Source organism: Panthera leo, chromosome B1 (genome assembly GCF_018350215.1).
Source record: "Panthera leo isolate Ple1 chromosome B1, P.leo_Ple1_pat1.1, whole genome shotgun sequence".
Classification (NCBI taxonomy): domain Eukaryota; kingdom Metazoa; phylum Chordata; class Mammalia; order Carnivora; family Felidae; genus Panthera; species Panthera leo.
The window spans coordinates 169,520,147-169,544,272 of NC_056682.1; the positions used below are offsets into that span (position 1 = coordinate 169,520,147).

Sequence of the window (24,126 nt, forward strand, 5' to 3'; positions counted from 1 at the left end):
TGTCTCTCTCTATCTCTCTAAAAAATAAATAAACATTTTTAAAGTTACAATTTGATGGGGGCCTGGGTGGCTCAGTTGGTTGGGCACCTGACTTCAGCTCAGGTCATGATCTCACAGTTCGTGAGTTGAAGCCCCATGTCAGCCTCTGTGCTGACAGCTCAGAGCCTGGAGCCTGCTTCAGATTCTGTGTCTCCCTCTCTCTCTGCCCCTCCCTGCCTCATGTTCTGCCTCTGTCTCTGAAAAATGAATAAACCTTAAAAAAAATTTTTTTTAAATTACAATTTGATGAGAACTTTAAAGCAAAAGGTAACGCTGTGCAGGACCATCTGGCAGATATCACCCTCCTAACCACGTCGGCAAGATCAGAAACTTGAGGGATAAAGGACAGTTCACTAGGAGAAAAGCTTCTAAAAAGATGCTCAGCCCTCCATGTGTCAATGTACCATCTCCCCACTAAGGACTCTTGGATTCTGGATTTTCTATAATGCTTATCATCCGGCAGTTTTCTGGAGACCAGGCTCACATGGAGGACAAACATCCTTCTCTTAGTTCAGTCTCAAATACCAAAAGGCATTGGGACCCAGACACTAGGCCAAGGTCAGCAATGCAAGAGATGGCATGTTAGTCTCCTCCATCACCTTTCCTTTCCAGAGTTCTCACTGGCATTCACTGAATCACGGATTTCTCTAAGGGCCCAACAAGGTTCCTTACAAAGTTGGAAGAAATCCTTAAAAAGCAAAATGGTTAGTTAAAATTTGTCATTAATAACTCGATAGTCTGTTACGTATTTTAATGTTTCCATACCCCCATGTTTACCATTCATCCAGTTAACCTTATATTTAAAGCAATTTTCCATCATTCTTGATATCTGCATTATCCCAACAAATAGCACAAGTTTGGAAGCAATATCTCCCATACTATTCCTACTTTAAACACACACACACACACACACACACACACACACACACACACACACTCCCATCTCTACTCGATTATAAACTTCACAAAGGCAGGGCCCAGGTCTGTTTCATTCCTTAATGAATACTCTCAGTGGTTCCTACAATATCATAGATGCTCAATAAACAGTTCTCAGATGAATCCCCCTCTCTGTGCCAGCGTCTGAAACCCCTGTCATGCATAGCCATGACATAGTCTCTGTCATACATAGATATGAAATAGCAAGGTTTGGGAGTCAGACAGACCAAGGTTTAAATCCTGGCTCTGGCTCTGCCATTTACTAAAAATATAAATTTAGGCCAATTATACATATATCATTTTTTATTCTATTTACTGGTTATTTATTTTTGAGAGAGAGAGACAGAGCATGCACGAGAGAGGGAGAATGCAAGCTGGGGATGGGCAAGGGGGTGGGTAGAGGATCCAAGTCCAGCTCTGTGCAGACAGCAGCGAACCCAATGTGGGGCTCGAACTCAGGAACTGCGAGATCATGGCCTGAGCTGAAGTCAGACACTTAACCAACTGAGTCGCCCAGGTGCCCCAAAGCCATTTATATTAACACTCCAAACATCAGAGTCCACACCTGTGAATGACAATAGTAAGACATTTCTCAATGATGTTAAAGGATGGAAACAGACGGTGTACATGTGTGGCACATAGAAACACTGTGAGGAGGCACAGGTGGTTAATGTCACTTTACAGAAGACAGTGTGACCCACTAAAATAACCGCCCCCAGGATAGAACTCCATCAGCTTCATATGGTCGCGTGCTTTTTTTAATGTTTATTTTATTTTTGAGAGAGTGCAAGCAGGGGAGGGTCAGAGAGAGAGAGAGGGACAGAGGATCTGCAGCGGGCTCTGTGCTGACAGCAGACAGCCCAATGCAGGGCTTGAACTCACGGATCACGAGATCATGACCTGAACCGAAGTCGGACGCTTAACTGACTGAGCCACCCAAGTGCCCCCATATGCTTGCTTTTAAGCAAAGCAAAAAGGGCAAAAAGTGGAATTACTGAGACTGGGGCTTAGTCCCATTTATGAGATCAACACAATGTCTTGCGCCTCTGAGAAGGGTCTAAAAATCAAATCACAAAGGACAATACGAAACAAGCCCAGCAGTGCTTCTCAAACCAATGTGCACGCGAATATCACCTGGGGATTTTTTGTTAAAATGCAGATTTGGATTCACTGGGGTGGGAGATTCTACATTTCTAACAAGCTCCCAGATCCTGACAGCTCTGCGGGCTCCTGCTGTCTACAGACCACACTTTGAGGAGCAAGGGTTTAAAGCACTATGCAAAACACTGAGTGTTATCACTCCGAGGGCCATACCATCATAATGGTAATAGAGAACCATCTCATTTGTGTGTTCCATGCAATGACTTCCCCCAAGTACTGTGATTTTCTCTCAATGTCTTTTAAATGCCACAAAATCATACTTTGACCCTGATAATGATCATGATAAACACATCTGAATAAAAAGACCCCCCCAAGCTCCTGCTAGGCAATATCTTTAAGCTTAGTGCCATCTTGTTTGTAGTTGCCTTGGCTTTTCCCCTTTTCAATCTGCTGTCAAGTCGGTGAACCAGACTCATATCAAAGTCAATTTGAATTCATTTTGAACAATTTCAACAGATACTATTTCAAAGGGTTCTGCTAACTTCAAAAATAATATTCATTACCTGGTCGTTGAAGGAAACTGCTCTCAGGATACTGTACCCCGCCATCCCCTAATTTGGTAATTCTATCAGGAAAAGCAATTAAGTTTGTCTGACATGACTTGTTTTTATAAATCCATGATGCTTACTGTTCTTAATTTAATTCTCCTCTTACCACTTATAATTTCATTCTCATCTGACAGTTCGTATTTTCTCTCTGAGTGATTTTTCCCCCTTTATATTACTAATCATAGAAAATTCCGTGAATAACATCAGCCTTTGGGTGGGGGTGGGGGGGGACAGGAACATGGTGGGCAGTGCACAGGCTTTCCTCGGGGAAGGCAGGAATTCTGTTCCTTACGATCTCTACAGCCCCTACAGCAGTGCTTGGCACACAGACAGCGCTCAATAAATACCTGGTATGATGCACCATGCCAGGCAGTGTGAAGGTAAAGGAGACTGTAACCCAGGCCTTTCCCCTTGTTTTACATTAGTCAGGAGGCAGACATTTTTAAAGAAATAATTACAAAGTTAGCTGGGGAAAAAATGGTACTATGACAGGATTTCCAGTGGAGTCTAGACCTCGACATTTCATTTTATTTTCAAAGCTGGAAAAACTTCCATCTAAGATGCTGTCAGCAGTTTCTGTCCTATTCATTGGAGTCCTGAATTGCCTTGACAATGTATACGTTACAATAGCACAAAGGAGAGGGTGGTCAACCATCCTGGAAAACCTGAGCTCAGGGAAGACAACAGGTAAGAAAAGTCACCTGGTGAGGTTTTAAGGGATGAACTGTGGTTGAGGAAAAGGAGGTAAGAACATGTTTTGTACATGGGGAGGAGTGTGTGCAAAGTCATAAACTTGCACAGCAGTGTGGTATGTTCAGGGAAGCATAGGCATTTGCTCTGGGCAGAACATAGGGCTCTGTGAGGAAGCAGCCAAATATGGATCCAACTTTACCCAGGAGCCAGATGCTGGAGGACCTTGTACGCTGAGCTTACAAATGTAATTGCAATAGGGAGTCGCTAAAGCATTTTTAAGCAGGGAAGTGAGATGACAAGATGTGTGCTGTGAAAAAAAATTAATAATGTTTGAGAGAATTTAAGGGATGGATTTGATGGAGACAAGACCAGAAGCAGAAGAAGAGGTGAGAATTGCAATAGCCTAGGTAAATGGTAACAAGGGTTTGAAGCAAGTACTACTAGTAGGAAAAGCTACAGTGTGCAGGGCACAGAGCCAACACATTGTAAGCATTATCTTACTGAATTCAGAGACCTAGGGCAAGAAAAACCACGGGGTGGGGGGGGGGTGTTGGGGTGGGAGGGTGGGGGGAGGTGTTGAAAGACTATAGGTGGGAGGATCAGCAGTGATGTACTGGATGTGGGGAGGTAAAGGAGAGGGGAATGTAGAATGATTTCCCTGTTTTGTGACTTGTTGATGGCAGTGTCTTTGATCCATTTAGGGAAGATTCAAGGAAGAATATTATTTCGGGAAAATACCATGGGTTCCATTTTCAATATGTAGAGTTTGAGGTGCTCATGGAACTTTTGTGTAGAAATGGACAGTTGAATAAATGAGTCTGGAGCTCAGAGTTTTAGGCAAGAGACATGTTTGGGAATTTCCCCATATATAAATGGAGGTACAAATGGTGGGTAAAGAAGGAAGACCACACAGATGAAAAAAAAAAAAAAAAACAAAGCAGAAATGGAAAACACCAATATTTAATGACGGGCAGAGAACAAAGAAAAGGGAGGAAGACTTAGAAGGAGTGGTAGTTAGGGGCGCCTGGGTGGCTCAGTCAGTTAAGCGGCCGACTTCGGCTCAGGTCATGATCTCACGGTCCGTGAGTTCAAGCTCCACGTCAGGCTCTGTGCTGACAGCTCAGAGTCTGGAGCCTGTTTCAGATTCTGTGTCTCCCTCTCTCTGACCCTCCCCTGTTGATGCTCTGTCGCTCTCTGTCTCAAAAATAAATAAACGTTAAAAAAAAATTTTTAAAGAAGGAGTGGTAGTTAGAGAGACAGGCTGAGAACCAGAGAGGATGCTGTCAAGATGGCCACAGGAGAAGACAGGTTCAAAAAGGACAGAGTGGTCAACATTGTCAAGGCTGCTCAGATATATTCATTACATTTATTTGGATATGAGAGGCATCATTTATTCTTTCAATGGGGTTTACCTGCACACTGACGTAATACCTACTGAAAACTTTCTTGCCCATTGGAATAAGGCAAAAGATGGATGAAAAAGTACCCTCTGAAACTGATGGCAGAAAAGATCAGTGCCTAGCATTTGAGATTAGCCATCTACTGCAAGTAAGTCAGCCTACAATGGCCCAGCAATGTGCTCAGTAGGAGGACACTGAAGTATGAAAACATGAAACAACCACCTACTGTATTGTATGGCGACTTGCCTGGCATGAATTCATAGACTGTCAGAGTTGAGTGGGTGTGTATGCTTTTTGTTAAGAATAACAATGGGTTGGGGCGCCTGGGTGGCTCAGTCGGTTAAGCGTCCGACTTCAGCCCAGGTCACGATCTCGCGGTCTGTGAGTTCGAGCCCCGCATCGGGCTCTGTGCTGACAGTTCAGAGCCTGGAGCCTGCTTCTGATTCTGTGTCTCCCTCTCTTTCTGCCCCTCCCTTACTCATGCTCTGTCTCTCTCTGTCTCAGAAATAAATAAACATTAAAAAAATTTTTTAAAAAAAAGAATAACAATGGGTATTGGGAAAAAAATGGCCAATAAGCACATGAAAACATGATCAACATCACCAATCATTAGGGAAATTCAAATCAAAACGACAACGAGATACCACTTCACACCCATTAGGATGGCTGTTATTAAAAAACAAAAACAAAAACAAAAACAAAATACAGAAACTAAGAAGTATTGGTGAGGATGTGGAGAAACTGGGACCCAAGCCATTACTGATGGGTATATAAAATGGTGCAACCACTGTGGCAAAAAAAATTTTGTCTTCAAAAAATTAAATATGGAATTAACATATGATTCAACAATTCCACTTTTAAGTATATGCCAAAAATAATTGAATGCAGGGACTCAAACAGGTATTTGTATACTCATACTCTTAGTAGCATTATTGACAATAGCCAAAAGGCTAAAGCAACCACTTGACAAATGAATGGATAAAGAAACTGTGGTGTGTGTATATATATATATATATATATATATATATATATACACACACAATGGAATATTATTCAGCCTTAAAAAGGAAGGACATGCTGGCATGTGCTAAAACATGGATGAACCCTGAAAACATTATGCTAAATGAAATAAACCAGTCACAAAAGGACAAATATTGTATGATTCCACTTACACCAGGCTGCAAGGGTAGTCAAATTCATAGACAGAGAAAATAGAATGGTGTTTGCCAATAGCCTGGGGAAAGGAGGAATGGGGAGTTATTATCCAGTGGGTACTGAGTTTCTGTTTGGGAAGAACCAAAAGTTTCTAGAGATGAATGGTGGTGGTGACTGCACAATATATTTCCTGCCAGAGAACTGTATATTAAAAAATGGTTAAAATGGTAAATTTTATGTTATGTATACTTTGCCACAATACAACAATGAGTATTGGAGAAGAAGATGGAGTCTATTTTCTTCTAAGATTGCCTGAGAGAGAAAAGGTTCTGGTTGTAGAGGGCTAGAGATGAACAGTTTTTCAGAAAAGAAACATCCCTAGAAAGAAAAGACCCGTTGTCATGCCATAGCTTATAACACTAATAGAAATACTAATACTACAAATATTACTACCATTTATCGAGTGTTTATTATTGTTTTAGTAATGCTAAGTATTCTATGTAATTTTTCCATTTTCAAAAAAAAATTTTAAGTGAAAGTGACTATGTCTAATTTGTAGATAAGGAAACGGGCTCAGAGATGTTATGTCAATTGTCAAAGTCACAAGGAATAAGAGGCAGAGTAAGGATTCAAATCCATCTGAGAGCCCATGCTCTCACCCCCTTTACCATGGTTTGGGACTCTGTACCCAACTACCATGCAAGGCTTCCATTTAGAATATGTTTTAATTTATCCAGAGAACTATTAGCATAGGAACTTGTCTTGTTCCTTAAGGTGAGAATAATCTCCACCAAAAACTAATCAATAGGTACTTGTCTTATGCATCTCTTGGTAGACACAACATTGAGGAATGGCTGTCATATGGGGTCTGCAGCCAGGCAGCCTGGGTTCCCATCCTGTTTTTGTCCTTCTATTTGGTTAACTTTAGGTAAGTTACTTTACCTGCTGGAGCCTTAACTTCCTCACCTGAAAACAGGCATGATATGCTAGGATCAAGTGAGTCCACAAATGTAAAACAGATAGAATGGTGCCTGGTCACTAGAAAGAGTCAATCAGCATTAACTACGTTATCTTTTATTATTTTAAACCATTTTGTGCCTCTGGTGCTAATAGTGGATCATCCACACTGAAGAACAAATTTGAAAAATCTGGAGGTACCTGAAAAGCTCTGGTGTGTTCTCAGGACCAATCTCCAGCCTCCTCTCTGCAGCTCTCCAGTGCTAACCCTGAGGAAAGAATTCAAGCAGAGAATCTATTGTGTGCAAGCACTGTGCCAGAAGCGAAAAAGATGAAAAAGATTTCATCTGGATCCTTGAGGAGACCCTACTAAGACAGAGAGATGGGCATAAACAAATAACTGAGATACAATATGCTACAGGGTAAGAAAGGGCTGTGCTTCAATTGCCATGGAGACAGATCTAGAAATAATAAAGTTGTCTGGGTTCTTACTGCTTCCTTTAAAATATCTCATTAGTTTACAGGCTCTCAGAGTGGGAAGTCACCTCCAATGTCACCAGTGGAGTCCAACCTTTACTCTGTGGAAGTCCCATGGGCTGTACCTTAAGAAACTCACTCACAACTCAATCTTTTGTTTTCTTCTCTTGCATGGATGTGGACTGCACACTTGGAATTCAAAGAAAGGAAAGTACCCTAAAAAAGAGGAGGGGATTAAGAGTACACTTGTCTTAATGAGCCCTGAGTAATATATGGAGCTGTTGAATTGCTATACTGTACACCTGAAACTATTATAATACTGTATGTTAACTATACTGAAATTATAATACATAGATACATACATCCTTCATCAAGAAAAAAACCCCAGAAATTCAAAGTTATTATTTCCCAGAGGACAACTTCAGGATATGTATCAGGAAGGATATCTTTCATCAGTGGTTTGAGAAGGAATCTCTACTACTTGCTTTTGTGCCCAGAGAGAAGAATGCCTAGGCTCCCCTGCAGGGCAGATCGGTTCCAAGTGGCTACAGAGCATGATCATCCCTTAAAATCATAAATATGGGCCACTGACACAAACAGAAATGCTCTTAGTACCCTTATTCATGAGAGCCAAATACTAGAAGCAACCCAAATATCCAAATAATAATAGACTGATAAATAAAATGTGGCATATTCATACACTGAAATACTACAGAATGATGAAAAAGAACAAACTATGGATACACTCAACAATAGAGATAAACCTCACAGACACAATGCTGAACAACATTGGCCAAACACAAAAGAATATATACCGCATAAGTCCATTTGTAAAGTCCAAAAACAGGCAAAACTAATCTTACACATTAGAAGTAAAGGCAGTGGTTACCTCTGGACAAGAAGGAGGGGAAGTGGTTGGTAAGTGGAAGTAAGAAATCTTCTACGTTCTTGGTAATGTTCTATTTCTTGACTTGAGTGTTTATTTAAAATTTTTTTTTTAACATTTATTTATTTTTGAGACAGAGAGAGACAGAGCATGAGCAGGGGAGGGTCAGAGAGAGAGGGAGACACAGAATCCGAAACAGGCTCCAGGCTCTGAGCTGTCAGCCCAGAGCCCGATGCGGGGCTTGAACTCATGGACCGCGAGATCGTGACCTGAGCCAAAGTCGGACGCCCAACCGACTGAGCCACCCAGGCGCCCCGAGTGTTTATTTTATAATAATTCATTCAGGTGTACATTTATGATTCATGTACTTTTCTTTATACGTATTTCAATATAATTGGCTTATTTAAAAAGAGGAAGAGAGAGCACCTGGATGGCTCATTTGGTTGAGCGTCCGGCTTTGGCTTAGGTCACGATCTCATTGTTTGTGGGTTTGAGCCCCACATCTGGCTCTGTGCTGACAGCTCAGAGCCTGGAGCCTGCTTCGGATTCTGTGTCTCCCTCTCTCTCTGCCCTTCCCCTGCTCGCACTCCGTCTCTCTCTCAAAATAAACATTTTTTTAAAAATAAATAATAAAAAAAGGAAGAGAAATTACAAAAAGAAAAATCCTAACCTAAAGCAAAGTAAAAGGGTACAACTAGATTAGGCTACTTGCCTTCTCAAATAAAAATGACCACCATTGCCTATAGGAGTAACATGCCTTCTCATTTAACTAGCATTTGCACTCACTGTCCTTTACCAAAGCAAGCAGACATGCCACCATTTATGTGGCAGAGTTTTGTCACCTTAGAGGCAGCTAGTCTCCCTATACTCAAACAAGGTTTTGCCTTTGACTCACACAAAAATTACCTTTGTGGCCAGGGAGCAGGCTATTTTTGCAGACAAGTTTAGCCATTTAAAGGTTAAAATATCCAAGAAACGTAATACAAGACGGCATGACGTAGATACCAGGGATGTGACATAGAAGCACTGTATCTATGTCTCAAGAGGCGAAAATCCTTGGGGGGTCTTCTTTGCTGATTAGATTGCACCTGGGGTTCAGGTCTGGTCATCATGCTGTGAAAAGGATAGAAATCAATCAGACATGACCTCAGAGAAAGATCATCATGATGAAAGAACTTGAATGCACATCATGGAAGCAATGACCGAAAGATCTTCCCAGTCCATGTGCCTTGGCATTGTGCTGTGCTCTGAATTCTCTAAAGCTGTGCCCGGAGCTGGATCACTCAGCTCTTGAGCAGGACCTGGACAGCTGAAGACCCATGCCAGCCAGCTCTGGCCCAGGCAGCTCTGGTAGGTTCTGTGCAAGAACTGTCCAAGCATTGTGGGGTCTGTGGATGCCTTTCACGGTCCCCCAGGAGGAAGACATGAAAAGTGACATTGGCACCTGCTACTCGGCCTGGATATACTGAGCTTAAACAAGATCTATCACCTCTACCTCTACTTTGGCAGCCAGAGGCAGAGCACATCTCCCCATCCTGGAAGTGGGGTGGAGAAGCTGCTGCTGAAGTAGTCAGTCCCTATTCCAGGTGCCCAAAGGGCACGGTTACCCTAAGGACACCAGGTGGAGGCAGGGAGTAGAAGGAGTGCTCCAGTGGGTGTGATCACTGTGCTGTCCAGAGCCTCTTTCTTCACACATAACAACCACTTCCCTCTGCGTGTAGCTGATATACCCCTCCAGGAGATATCCGTACTGCTGAGCGTCTGCTCTAACAATGCACATGCATTCTGCAAAATAGAGCTTCAGCATATTTTGAAATACTTAACATGAAAACATTCAATTGGATTAGTAGTCCTTTCTCACCAACATTAGAAATTTCAACATTATATTTGTCAATGAAAGTGAAGAAAGAGCTATTAGAGCCTATAATTATAATTTCAACTGCTGTATGTCTTTTACAGGCTGAAAAAATGGTATTAAATTTTTAATCACAGCTTCTTGTCCATCACAACTATTGAGAATTTGAAGAATTAATCATTAACAAGTCTTGATCAGGAATTATAAGTAGCCATTTCAAACATAAAACCTGATACTAAAGGTTATGTTCATGGAATCAAACTAAGCTTTCATTTTCAAACCTTTGAAAAGATTTTATTTGGAAGCTTTCTACAGTTTCAATATTTAATATGTTCCCTAGTATTTTATATTTTATTTTCCTCTCATAATTATATATTATAAAGAAAAAAATGTAATGAATTTTTCACCAATCCCCAGACAGACATTCCTAATTCCTCTCAGGTTCACCCTAGGGTACTCTGCAAATATCATCTTCAGTATCTGCCTTAGATTTCAAAAGGTTGGGAGACACTGGTAGGAAAAAAAAAATGTTAATGTAGAAAGAGAAACATCACGGAGAACCAAATTGGAAGAACTGATATGGAGGCCATAAATTCAGTTGTTCTGAGCATCCTCAAAGGGGTAGACTTGGTCCTCAAGTGAAGGCTCCAGGGAGATGGCTTTCAGTCAAACCCCAAGAGTCAGCTCTTTCCAGAGAGAGACCAGGAATGTTCTGACAGAGTCTAGCTGACCACTTGGCAGAATGGTATAGATGGAGACTAAAATTTTAGAGCATGACTGACCTAGGGAACCTGTACAACCTCTTTTGACCTTTATATTCTATGACTCCATACCAGCCAGTTCAGGAAGACTTCCAGGCTCTCTCTCCCTGGCATTTCTTAAATTCTTGGTATGGAAAGACATGAAATCATCAAGGAATAAATAAAAAGCCACTGGCATGCCAGGCCTGGCATAAACATGTTGAAATTAAGATGAATATGATGGGGCGCCTGGGTAGCTCAGTCAGTTGAGTGTCCAACTCTTGGTTTCAGCTCAGGTCATGATATTGTGGTTCGTGAGATCGAGCTCTGTGTCAGTGCTGATACCACAGAGCCTGCTTGGGATTCTCGCTCTCTCTCTCTGTCTCTCTCTCTCTCCTCCCCCACTTCTCAACTCATGCTTGCTCTCAATCTCTCTCAAAATAAACTAAAAAAAAATTTTTTTTAAAGATCAATATGATGCACACAGGAGTATCTCTGTGTCTACCGTCTTTAACCTTGAGAAGACATATGGGGACACAGACATTGACCATAGCCCAGGATTCTAGCCTTTATTAAACCACCCACTAACTACTAGATACCGGGAAAGTCAATTTCCTTCTAATTTAATTTTCTTATCAATACAAACAATGGGGATGAGATGGAAAAGCTTAATTGATTTCCAAGGGGGTTCGCAGCTGTAAATTTTTATCTAAGATTGTAGATATAACTTCTCTTGGTTTAACTGTTCTTACATATACAATGAATACAAAAGGGCCTCTCTCACACAGGGTAGTTCAACATTACTAAATAAACATACACTGTATGTCAGGCTCTATGCTGAACACATATCAAACCTCAATAGAAAGGAGAGACTACAAAAAAGCAGGTTAAAAGCCAGCATACACAATGAGGCCCTTAAAAGACCTTAAGGCACTGAAATAACTCAGGTAATATGGAAAATGAGGATGTGGAAGAACAAAACCAAGATGGTGGCCATCGGGGAAACGAAGTAAGTTCTCCCACCAGTTGTGTCCCCTATAGCAGCACAGCAACAGTGTGTGTGCCTTGAACAAAAGACAGTCCATAGCTATTTTAGGACCTAGGGCTTCCCGAGAGGGACAGGAAATAGAAGACTGGAGACTGAACAACAAATAAGCATGAGTGGCACCAGCAGGAGAGGCACCAGCTGGTTTACCTGAGACAAAATGGAGACAAATTCCTAAAAAGTTACTGATGGAGTTCTAGAAAGCCAGAAGGTTCTATAAAGAGCACACATGCTCAGCAAAACCTTATTAGCCTGCTTGGGAAAGAGAATATACCTACAGCAGCTGTGGATGAGTTTTGCAGACTGAAGTTATCCAAGAATTCCACCCATGCAAACGCAAGCCACCCATGTTAATGTTACATGGTGTCTTCCATTCATTTATCAACGTAATGCCATTATGTAATATAACTTTGCCACAACAGCATTTGTTCTATATGCCAGATAATCCCAGAATGCTGGGAAAGGGAGATTTTCTACGAGGCAGTGTTCTTTGAGACAAATTACTTCGGAGAATTCACAAACAATTAAATGGAAAGAGGAGAAGCCTCATAGAATGAATATGATCCGGTTCCTGTCATGGCATTCCAAAGCTAACTGGGTGCACAGACATGCATTCAACTATCAGTGTGCAAACACTGTGAGGACGGGACCGGATAACAAGTGTTAACAGTGCCATGAACCACAAACCACGATGTCCGTCACATATAAGGTGCAGCAGTAGTGGTATTGTCACAGGGCAGTTCCTCATTTAGACCAACTTCCCTACAATAAAAAGGCATAATTTTTCTCTCTGATCATTTGAGTAGCATCTAAACAATGTCTGTTTCTAAAAATCATTATTCTAGGCAAGGCTATGTTTGTCACTCAGCTGCGCTGTGTCATTTTAACCAAGCGTCCTAACACCACTTCAGTCCATTATATAATCCCCAGTTTTCCCCCATTCTGAATGTCTTTGTTGTTTATTGCTCTGCTCTCGCACAGAACTTGTCTGAAAGGTCTGGGTGCTTTCAATCGGGCCTTATCAGAGATCCTGGTTATTGGAACTCTCTGTATTTTACAGCCTCCATCTCATTAATGCCAGCACTAATTTGTGGTCCCATCCAATACCACCCCCATAAGATCTGCATGAATACTCACTGGATTTCAATCTGCCATTCAACAAGCATGAAGTCCTTTATGTTCATTATTAGCCAATCAAACAGCTCCAGTTCCTTTTCTCTGCATTTTTTTTCCATAGTGAAATCATTTTGTTATTATCCCAAAGCAGTTGCTTGGTAGGAAATATTAGAGAAAAAACAATGACAACGGTTAACAGCCCTTCCTCCTCTTCCTTTTCTCCAGCAAATGCAACTGTTTTAACCTGTTCCTGAGACCTTCAACAGCAACTCCAGTTCCAATTGAGTTGCCAATTTGTTTGTGAAAATCCTCCTTCCCTAAGATAGCTCTTACCCTGAGATACCTTGCAGTATATTATAAAATGGGCCTATTTTTTACCCTCCGAGAAGCAGAAGGACTGTTGAGATGAAAACTAATCCATGCTCCAGCAGAGAATTAAACCAGGTTGCCAAACCCAAGTGGACGGATGGACTCAGTGCCACGTGTGCTAGGGTGACCTCATTCTGAGACCTACCACCTTCTTGTTCTGAAAACTGGAGCCTGGGGTCATTCTCATGGAATGCTCCTTCATTCAATTTACATGGTTAAATGACCTCCCTTTCACATCATTTCAACCCCATGCATCATTACCAAAAGTACTCCATTCTGCTATAATGTTCTGCATTTCTTGTTCCAACAAATGCCTTGTCCTTCAAGGTCCTCCTGTCATTTTCTGTTCTGCAACAAATTACACTTGCAAAAATGGGCTCAAGAAGGTTTGGGTTTTCTTATTTTGAGATAAATTAAAATCAGGGTGAAAGTTAGTAAATAAAGGGAAACAATATAGAGCAGAGTGTCTGGTTCAGCAGAAAGACTGAGCAAATTTCCAAAAGGGTCATTTTTTTCTCTTTCCTTTTTAATGATCAAAGGCAGAAAATCTCAAAAGTGAGTATTTTCTCACACAATAAGGATCTGAGAACTATTTTTTTTTCACCTCCTACTGAGACCTGGTTTCGCAGGCTGTGTTCCCCAGGAAGCAGACTCTGAGATGCTGATTTGGGTACAGAGGTGTATTTGGGAGTGCCCTTGGTTCAATGCCCATGGGAGAAAGGGAACAGAGCAGGATAGGGCAGAGGGGGAAGCTGGGCTATGGAGCAGGTACAACAAGTCTCAGCCAACCCCAGAGGGAAGTCTGGACCAAGAATGGCCCTTCCGAGTTCTCCCCAGCCAGGAGAGGGGGAGGGGCTTTTATATTTTAGCACCATGGGATGAAGGCTGTCCCCAGTCGGGGGGTGTAACCTTGGGCTCCACCAGGTGGCAATTCCCAAAGACAGATATTAGCCAACAACCTTCTCAGTAGCTAGAGGACTGAGCCCTTTAATCCTTAAGCAGGGGTCTGGGCAATGCATCACATCCTCCAAAGAAGGGTAAGCCCTTATAATATAAAATTTCTGATTAACCACCTTAAGCTGAAATAGGTTCCATGGAAGATGTTTTGCCAAAGCTATTTTTTTTAAGTTTACTTATTTATTTTGAGACACAGAGAGGGAGAGAGACAATCCCAAGCAGGCTCCACACTGTCTGTGCAGAGCCCGATGCTGGGCTCAAACTCACAGAACTGTGAGATCGTGACTTGAGCTGAATTCAGTTTAACCAACCAAGCCACCCAGGTGCCCCCAAAGCTATTTTTTAAGAATGTTTATTTATTTTTGAGAGAGAGAGTATGAGTGGGGGAGGGGCAGAGAGAGGCTGCTGGGGGAGAGAGGACCCCAAGCAGGCTCTATGCTGACAACAACGAGCCTGACATGGGGCTCAAACTCACAAACCTTGAGATCATGACCTGAACCAAAGTCGGTCGCTCAACCAACTGAGACACCCAGGCGCCCCATCACCAAAGCTATTTAAATCCTGATTTGATGGCTGGCATCAACAACTGCTCAACAGTCTGATCCTTATGGGTTCAAACATGTCTATACACTAAAGATGTTGTGGTTCATGATGGCCACGAAGAAAAATCCTGAATTCTTCTCCTCCCGTGGACACACCGAATCTACAACTACATGTGGCACAATTTCCTCTGGAAAACAAACAAACAAACAAACAAAGCCAAAACTAGCTGAGAGACTCCTACATATCCAGCAAATGAGAAGAAACCCACATCCAAGCAGGGAGAAGTGAAGACAGTCTCACCATAAACCACACCCTGCGGTGGCAACTCACAATGGTGAGGGAGCTCAAAATACTGAGCTTCTCTCTGAGGAGCAAAAGGTATGAAACCAATATTGGGAACCCCAAATCTTTTATTTATTTATTTATTTTTGAGAGAGAGCCAGCCAGACAGAGCACAAGCAAGGAAGGGGCAGAGAGAGAGGGAGACACAGAATCTAAAGCCAGCACAGAGCCCGATGCAGGGCTCGAATTCATGAACTGTGAGATCATGACCTGAGCTGAACTTGAATGCTCAACTGACTGAGCCATGCATGTACCCCATGGGAACACCAAATCTTAAGACCTGCATCTGAAGGATGAGCCCCCAAAACATTGTGTTTTCAAAGTCAACAGGGCTCGTGTCCAGAGATCCACAAGGCTTTAGTACAAACTGAGAAACATTTCTAAAGGACTCACCCTCACCAGGGTCCAGATTAAAAAGTGCCCAGACTTGGAGGGAGCCAAGATGGAGGAACAGCATGGAAGTTTTTTGTGTGTCTTGTCAATGAAATACAGTCAGACCAACACTAAACCATCCTGCACACCTATAAAACTGATCTGATGATTAATAAAACAATCTGCACAACCTGAACCACAGAATTCAGCAAAAAAAAGAGAAAAAATTCATTTTTATTTTCAATTTTTATTAAAAATATCTTTCTTTAAATTTTTTACTATATTTTTTATTTTTGTGTAAATTTTTCAAATTCCATTTTACTCCCATCATTTTATTTTAGTCTACTTCAGTGTATTAACTTTTCAAATTTTCAAACAATTTCCTTTTTTTTTCATTTTTCTCTTTTTCATTTTTCTTTTTCTTGAATAAAGAGAAAAAATTCATTTTTATTTTTATTTTTTATTAAAAATATTTTTCTTTAATTTTTTTCTACTATATTCTTTACTTTTGTGTATATTTTTTCAAATTCTATTTTACTTCCATCATTTCAATTTAGTCTACTTCAGTGCATTCATTTTTTTCAAATTTTCAAACTATTTCCTTTGTTTTTCTTTTTTTCTCCCTTTTTTCTCTAATCTATCAAGCCACTTTCTTTTTTTTTTTTAATTTCTTTTAACGTTTATTTATTTTTTGAGACAGAGAGAGACAGAGCATGAACAGGGGAGGGTCAGAGAGAGAGGGAGACACAGAATCCGAAACAGGCTCCAGGCTCTGAGCTGTCAGCACAGAGCCCCACGCGGGGCTCGAACTCACAGACCGTGAGATCATGACCTGAGCCAAAGTCGGACGCTCAGCCGACTGAGCCACCCAGGTGCCCCTTTCAAGCTACTTTCAACACTCAGACCAAAACACACCTAGGATCTAGCATCATTTATTCGATTTTGTGTGTGTGTGTGTTTAATTTTTTAATTTTAATTTTTTCTACCTCATTAATTCCTTTTCTTCCTTCAAAATGATGAAATGAAGGAATTCACCCCAAAAGAAAGAGCAGGAAGAAACGACAGTCAGGGACTTAACCAACAGAGATACAAGCAAGATGTCTGAACCAGAATTTAGGATCACGATAATAAGAATACTAGCTGGAGTTGAAAACATATTAGAATCCCTTTCTGCAGAGATAAAAAAAGTAAAAACTAGTCAGGATGAAATAAAAAATGCTATAACTGAGCTGCAATCACGAATGGATGCCGCAGCAGCAAGGATGGATGAGGCAGAACAGAGAATCAGCAACACAGAGGACAAACTTATGGAGAATAATGAAGCAGAAAAAAAGAGGGAGATTAAGGCAAAAGAGCACAATTTAAGAATTAGAGAAATAAGTGACTCATTAAAAGGAACAACATTAGAATCATAGGGGTCCCAGAAGAGGAAGAGAGAGAAATAGGGGTAGAAGGGTTATGTGAGCAAATCATAGAGGAAAACTTTCCTAACCTGGGGAAAGACACAGACATCAAAAACCAGGAAGCACAGAGGACTCCCATTAGATTCAACAAAAACCGACCATCAACAAGGCATATCACAGTCAAATTCACAAAATACTCAGGCAAGGAGAGAATCATGAAAGCAGCAAGGGGAAAAAAGTCCAAGGGAAGACAGATCAGGTTTGCAGCAGACCTATCCACAGAAACCTGGCAGGCCAGAAAGGAGTGGCAGGATATACTCAATGTGCTGAATCAGAAAAATATGCAGCCAAGAATTCTTTAGGCAGCAAGGCTGTCATTCAAAAGAGGAGAGATAAAAAGTTTCCCAGAAAAACAAAAATTAAAGGAATCTGTGACCACTAAACCAGCAAAAAATTTTAAGGGGGACCCTCTGAGGGGAGAAGAGATGAAAATATAAATACATACATACATACATACATACATAACCAAAAGCAACAAAGGTTAGAAAGGACCAGAGAACACCACCAGAAACTCCAACTCTACAAGCAACATAATGGCAATATTCATAACTTTCAGTACTCACTCTAAATGTCAATGGACTCAATGCTCCAATCAAAAGACATAGGGTAACAGAATGGATAAGAAAACAAGATCCATCTATATGCTGTTTACAAGAGACCCACTTTAGACCTAAAGACACCTTCAGATTGAAAAAGTAAGGGGATGGAGAACCATCTATCATGCTAATGGTCAACAAAAGAAAGCTGGAGTAGCCATACTTACATCAGACAGTCTAGACTTCAAAATAAAGACTGTATCAAGAGATGCAGAAGGGCATTATATCATTTAAGGTGTTTATCCACCAAGAAGTAAACATTTATGTGCCAAATGTTGGAGCACCCAAATATATAAGTCAATTAATCACAAACATAAAGAAACTTATTGATAGCAGTACCATAATAGTAGGAAACTTCAACACCCCACTCACAGCAATGGACAGATCATCAAATCAAACAATCAACAAGGAAACAATGGCTTTGAATGACACACTGGACCAGATGGACTTAACAGATATATTCAGAACATTTCATCCTAAAGCAGCAAAATATACATTCTTCTCCAGTGCACATGAAACGTTCTCCAGAACAGACCATATACTGGGACACAAATTAGCCCTCAGCAAGTACAAAAAGATCAAGATCATACCATGCATATTTTCAGACCACAACACTATGAAACTCAAAATCAACCACAAGAAAAATAAGGAAAGGTAACAAATACTTGGAGACTGAAGAACATCCTACTAAAGAATGAATGGGCTAACCAGAAGTTAAAGAGGAAATTAAAAAGTATATGGAAGCCAATGAAAATGATAATCACAACCCAAAACCTCTGGGATGCGGCAAAAGTAGTCATAAGAGGAAAGTATATAGCAATCCAGGCCTTCCTAAAGAAGGAGGAAAGATCTCAGATACACAATCTAATCTTATGCCTTAAAGAGCTGGAAAAAGAACAAATAAAACCCCAAACCAGCAGAAGACAAGAAATAATAAAGATTAGAGCAGAAACCAATGCTATCGAAACCAAAAAAACCACAGTAAAACAGATCAATGAAACCAGAAGCTGGTTCTTTGAAAGAATTAACAAAATTGATAAACCACTAGCCAGTTTGATCAAGAAGAAAAAGGAAAGGACCCAAATAAGTAAAATCAAAAATGAAAGAGGAGAGATCACAACCAACACAGCAGAAATAAAAACAATAATAAGAGAATATTATGAGAAATTACATAAATAAATGGGCAATCTGAAAGAAATGGACAAATTCCTAGAAACATACACTATCAAAACTGAAACAGGAAGAAATAGAAAATTTGAACAGAACCATAACCAGTAAGGAAATCGAATTAGTAATCAAAAATCTTTCAAAAAACAAGAGTCTAGGGCCAGATGGCTTTCCAGGGGAATTCTACCAAACATTTAAGGAAGAGTTAACACCTATTCTCTTGAAGCTGTTCCAAAAAATAGAAATGGAAGGAAAACTTCCAAACTCATTCTATCAAGCCAGCATTACCTTGATTCCAAAACTAGACAGAGACCCCACTAAAAAGGAGAACTATAGACCAATTTCCCTGATGAACATGGATGCAAAATGCTTCCACAAGATATTAGCCAACTGGATCCAACAATACATTAAAAAAATTATTCACCACGACCAAGTGGGATTTATACCTGGGATGCAGGGATGGTTCAATATCCACACAACAATCAACGTGATTCATCACATCAATAAAAGAAAGGACAAGCAAGAACCACATGATCCTCTCAATAGATGCAGATAAAGCATTTGACAAAATACAGCATCCTTTCTGGATAAAAACCCTCAAGAAAGTAGGGATAGAAGGATCATACCTTGAGATCATAAAAGCCATATATGAATGACCCAACACTAATATCATCCTCAATGGGGGAAAACTGAGAGCTTGAGGAACAAGACAGGGATGTCCACTCTCGCCACTGTTATTCAACATAGTATTGGAAGTTTTAGCCTCTGCAATCAGACAACACAAAGAAATAAAAGGCATCCAAATTGGCCAGGAGGGGGTCAAACTTTCACTCTTTGCAGATGACATGGTACTCTATATGGAAAACCCTAAAGATTCCACCAAAAAACTGCTAGAACTTATCCGTGAATTCAGTAAAATCGCAGGATATAAAATCAACACACAGAAATCGGTTGCTTTCCTATTCACCAACAATGAAGCAACAGAAAGAGAAATCAAGGAATTGATCCCAGGTACAATTGCACCAAAAACCATATAATACCTAGGAATAAATCTAACCAAAGCAGTGAAAAATCTATACACTGAAAACTCTAGAAAGCTTATGAAAGAAATTGAAGAAGACACACACAAAAAAATGGAAAAAGATTCCATGCTCCTGGATAGGAAAAACAAATATTGTTAAAATGTCGATACTACCCAAAGCAATCTACATATTCGATGCAATCCCTGTCAAAATAACACCAGCATTCTTCACAGAGCTAGAACAAATAATCCTAAAATTTTTATGGAACCAGAAAAGACCCCAAATAGCCAAAGCAATCTTGAAAAAGAAATCCAAAGCTGGAGGCATCACAATCCCAGACTTCAAGCTATACTACAAAGCTGTAATCATCAAGACAGTATGGTACTGGCACAAAAACAAACACTCAGATCAATGGAACAGAATAGAGAACCCAACAATGGACCCACAAACGTATGGCCAACTAATCTTTGACAAAGCAGGAAAGAATACCCAAAGGAATAAAGATAGTCTCTTCAGCAAGTGCTGCTGGGAAAACTGGACAGCGACATGCAGAAGAATGAACCTGGACCACTTTCTTACACCATATACAAAAATAAACTCAAAATGGATGAAAGACCTCAATGTAAGACAGGAAGCCATCAAAATCCTCGAGGAGAGGGGCGCCTGGGTGGCGCAGTCGGTTAAGCGTCCGACTTCAGCCAGGTCACGATCTCGCGGTCCGTGAGTTCGAGCCCCACGTCAGGCTCTGGGCTGATGGCTCGGAGCCTGGAGCCTGTTTCAGATTCTGTGTCTCCCTCTCTCTCTGCCCCTCCCCCGTTCATGCTCTGTCTCTCTCTGTCCCAAAAATAAATAAAAACGTTGAAAAAAATTTAAAAAAAAAAAAATCCTCGAGGAGAAAGCAGGCAAAAACCTCTTTGATCTTGGCTGCAGCAACTTCTTACTCAACAGGTCTCCAGAGGCAAGGGAAACAATAGTGAAAATGAACTATTAGCGCCTCATCAAAATAAAAAGCTTCTGCACAGCAAAGGAAACAGTCAACAAAACTAAAAGGCACATGATGTAACAGGAGAAGATATTTGCAAATGACATATCAGATAAAGGGTTAGTATCCAAAATCTATAAAGAACTTCTCAAACTCAACACTCAAAAAACAAATAATCCAGTGAAGAAATGGGCAAAAGACATGAATAGACAGTTCTCCAAGGAAGACATCCAGATGGCCAACCGACACATGAAAAAATGCTCAACATCACTCATCATCAGGGAAATACAAATCAAAACCACAATGAGATACCACCTTACACCTATCAGAATGGCTAACATTAACAACTTAGGCAACAACAGATGTTGGCGAGGATGCGGAGAAAGAAGATCTCTTTTGTATTGTTGGTGGCAATGCAAGCTGGTGCGGCCACTCTGGGAAACAGTATGGAGGTTCCTCAAAAAGCTAAAAATAGAACTACCCTACAACCCAGCAATTGCATTATTAGGTATTTATTCAACTGATACAGGTGTGCTGTTTCGAAGGGACACATGCACCCCAATGTTTGTATCAGCACTACTGACAACAGACAAAGTATGGAAAGAGCCCAAATGCCCATTGATGGATGAATGAATAAAGAATATGTGGTGTATATATACAATGGAGTATTACTCGGCAATCAAAAAGAATGAAATCTTGCCATTTGCAACTATGTGGATGGAACTCGAGGGTATTATGCTAAGTGAAATTAGTCAGTGAGAGAAAGATAAATATCATATGACTTCACTCATATGAGGACTTTAAGAGGCAAAACAGATGAACATAAGGGAAGGGAAACAAAAATAATATAAAAACAGGGAGGGGGACAAAACATCAGAGACTCATAAATATGGAGAACAAACTGGGGGGGTGGGGGTGGGAGGGGGGATGAGCTAAGTGGGTAAGGGGCCCTAAGGAATCTACTCCTGAAATCATTGTTGCACTATATGCTAACTAATTTGGATGTAAATTTTAAAAAACTAAAATTAAAAATAATAATTAAAAAAAAGTGCCCAGACTTTCTGTGAAAGGAGGTGTATCTGCTTGTCTGAAAGCAGTGGCCTGAGGGACAGGTATCTAATTTAACATACAGCAGGGGGTCTGCTGAAATACCCCCCAGGTATGGCTGCTGGCAGTGCCATCTTCCTACTTTCTTTCTGCCTTGCCCTGCTCACCAGCATCAACAGAAAGGAGCTCACACCAGCCTCAGGCACCCCGATTTTTGCGGCTGCCTAGATCTCACAGCTCGGGGGGCAGTGGAACTTACATCTGCGGGCCTTGTAGGACTGTTACCAATGGAGAAAGACTTCCTAACCAGCGACCACCTCAAGGCACAGCAAGAGGAACCTGGTCTTTCTGTGAAAGAACTAATAGCAGTGCATACTCTGAAAAGTTCAAGTCTGGAAGTTAAACTGGAACACCAATAATCTGAAGCATTTGGAACTGGTCACACATGAGCATCCTGTGGGAGTAGCGTCCTGTGCTACAAGATTCTGACTCTCCATTTCTTCCCAACCACTCTTTCCACCCAGAATGGCTTCTGTGGCTTGATCCCTAAGTGGTCTTCTAGGAAGACCATGTATGTTGACTGATGCCTACTATGAGATGAACAGAATCCTGCCTCTGAAACAATGTCATATCTGTATCCTACAAGTGATGGACAGAACACCCCAAAATACAAAAAGGCTACATATGCTAGCATTCAGACAGAAGACTGGGGCCAGTTCGTGCACGTGTGTCATAATTAACACTGCCCATCATGGGCAAAAAAGATGCAATAAAAGCTCTGAAGTAAAGGATTTCCCAAAACTGCAATCATTAAGAAATCCAACTGACCTTGTCACTTACTGATCTGTGCACGCAGAACTGTGGTCCCAGTTTTCAATCTCTGATTGTGAAGAAGGAATTCATTAATGATAATCTAGTTAAGCTGCTGAATCCCAGGTATATCTTGCCATTAGACATTCAGAGTAGACTCTTAAATTTCATTAAGATTTGGTCACAGCATCTCCCAGGAGGTGTGGATGTAAGCGAAGTGAAAGAAGTGTAGCTTGACCTTCTTAAGAAAGGTGTTCAGTTTCCTCCCTCAGATGCAAGGATGAAACAGTAAGACAAGAGACTGCTCAGATCTCATTGAATTCTACTGAACCAGCTCTTCTTTCTATAATTGTTCTCAAGAGCTCTACTATTACACTGGTCCCACAACAGATTGGACAATTGCACAGTGAATTAGATATGGTGAAAATGAATGTGAGGGTGCTGTCCACCATACTGATGCAGACTCACCGTGTTCCTGGGTCTGAAAATCTTGAAGGCATAGAGCTACTGCAGAAACTTTATATAAAAGATGGGTCAGGAGACACAGGATGGGATCATGGATGTGCTTGTGGTAGTGGAGAATGAAAATGTAACTGTTGAGCTAATTCAAGTGAATGAGGATTTAGATAATGCTATCTTTGGATATGAGAGATTTACTCAAAAACAACGAAGAATTTTGGAGCAAAATAAGAACCAGAGGAAAGATGCCAACACCACCAGGGAAACTTAAGCCTCGTCCTGCGATCTCCTTGTGCTGAGTCCCAGCCCTCCAATGCGTGGGACCACTCTGGGAGAGCTCAGCCACTCTGGGACACGAACGCTCAGCTTTCAGACTTACACTTCAGCTCTCCAAGTCCTGTTGTAACAAGTTGAAACCTACTCTTCATCCACAAGTAGATTTGCTAGCCTTGGCAAATACAGAAACATCCCTGTTTACCCAAAGGACCAGCCAAAATCTCCCCTCAAGTCTTACATATGAGAGTTTTCTGAAACATTCAAATGCAGTGTTACTATAGTTGGGTTAGTCTACAGACCATTCCAGCAACACTATCAAGCTGGAGACTGTCATCCTAGCCCAGCAATCACTCAGCAATGACGAAGAATGATCTCCAGCCACCCAATTACTACGAGGTAATGGAGTCTGACCCCTTAGCTCCTGCTGTCACTACAGAAGCTAGGTATGAAAACACTGATGCTTATCACCACAAAGGAGCTCAAAGCCACAGTGACTGCTGAGGTGAAAATGGATGACTGGCCTGTTAACTACATTAGAGGTGCTGATTCTCTAACAGGTAGACCCTGGGCAGCTCTGAAGCTCAGAAGACAAGACCTACTTACGAATCAAAATGGTGGAACACTTCTCCTCTGCAATAATGAGGTTTAGCAGAAGAGTAACAGTTCCAGAGTAACATCAGTGGTTCCTGACCACAGCACAAGGTGTATGTTAT

At 41.0% G+C, this 24,126-nt stretch overlaps 1 pseudogene; it reads left to right on the top strand.

Annotated features, from left to right (window-relative positions):
• Window positions 1-22,491: 22,491 nt before the first annotated feature.
• On the top strand, window positions 22,492-23,914 carry LOC122218520 (annotated as a pseudogene).
• Window positions 23,915-24,126: the final 212 nt, after the last annotated feature.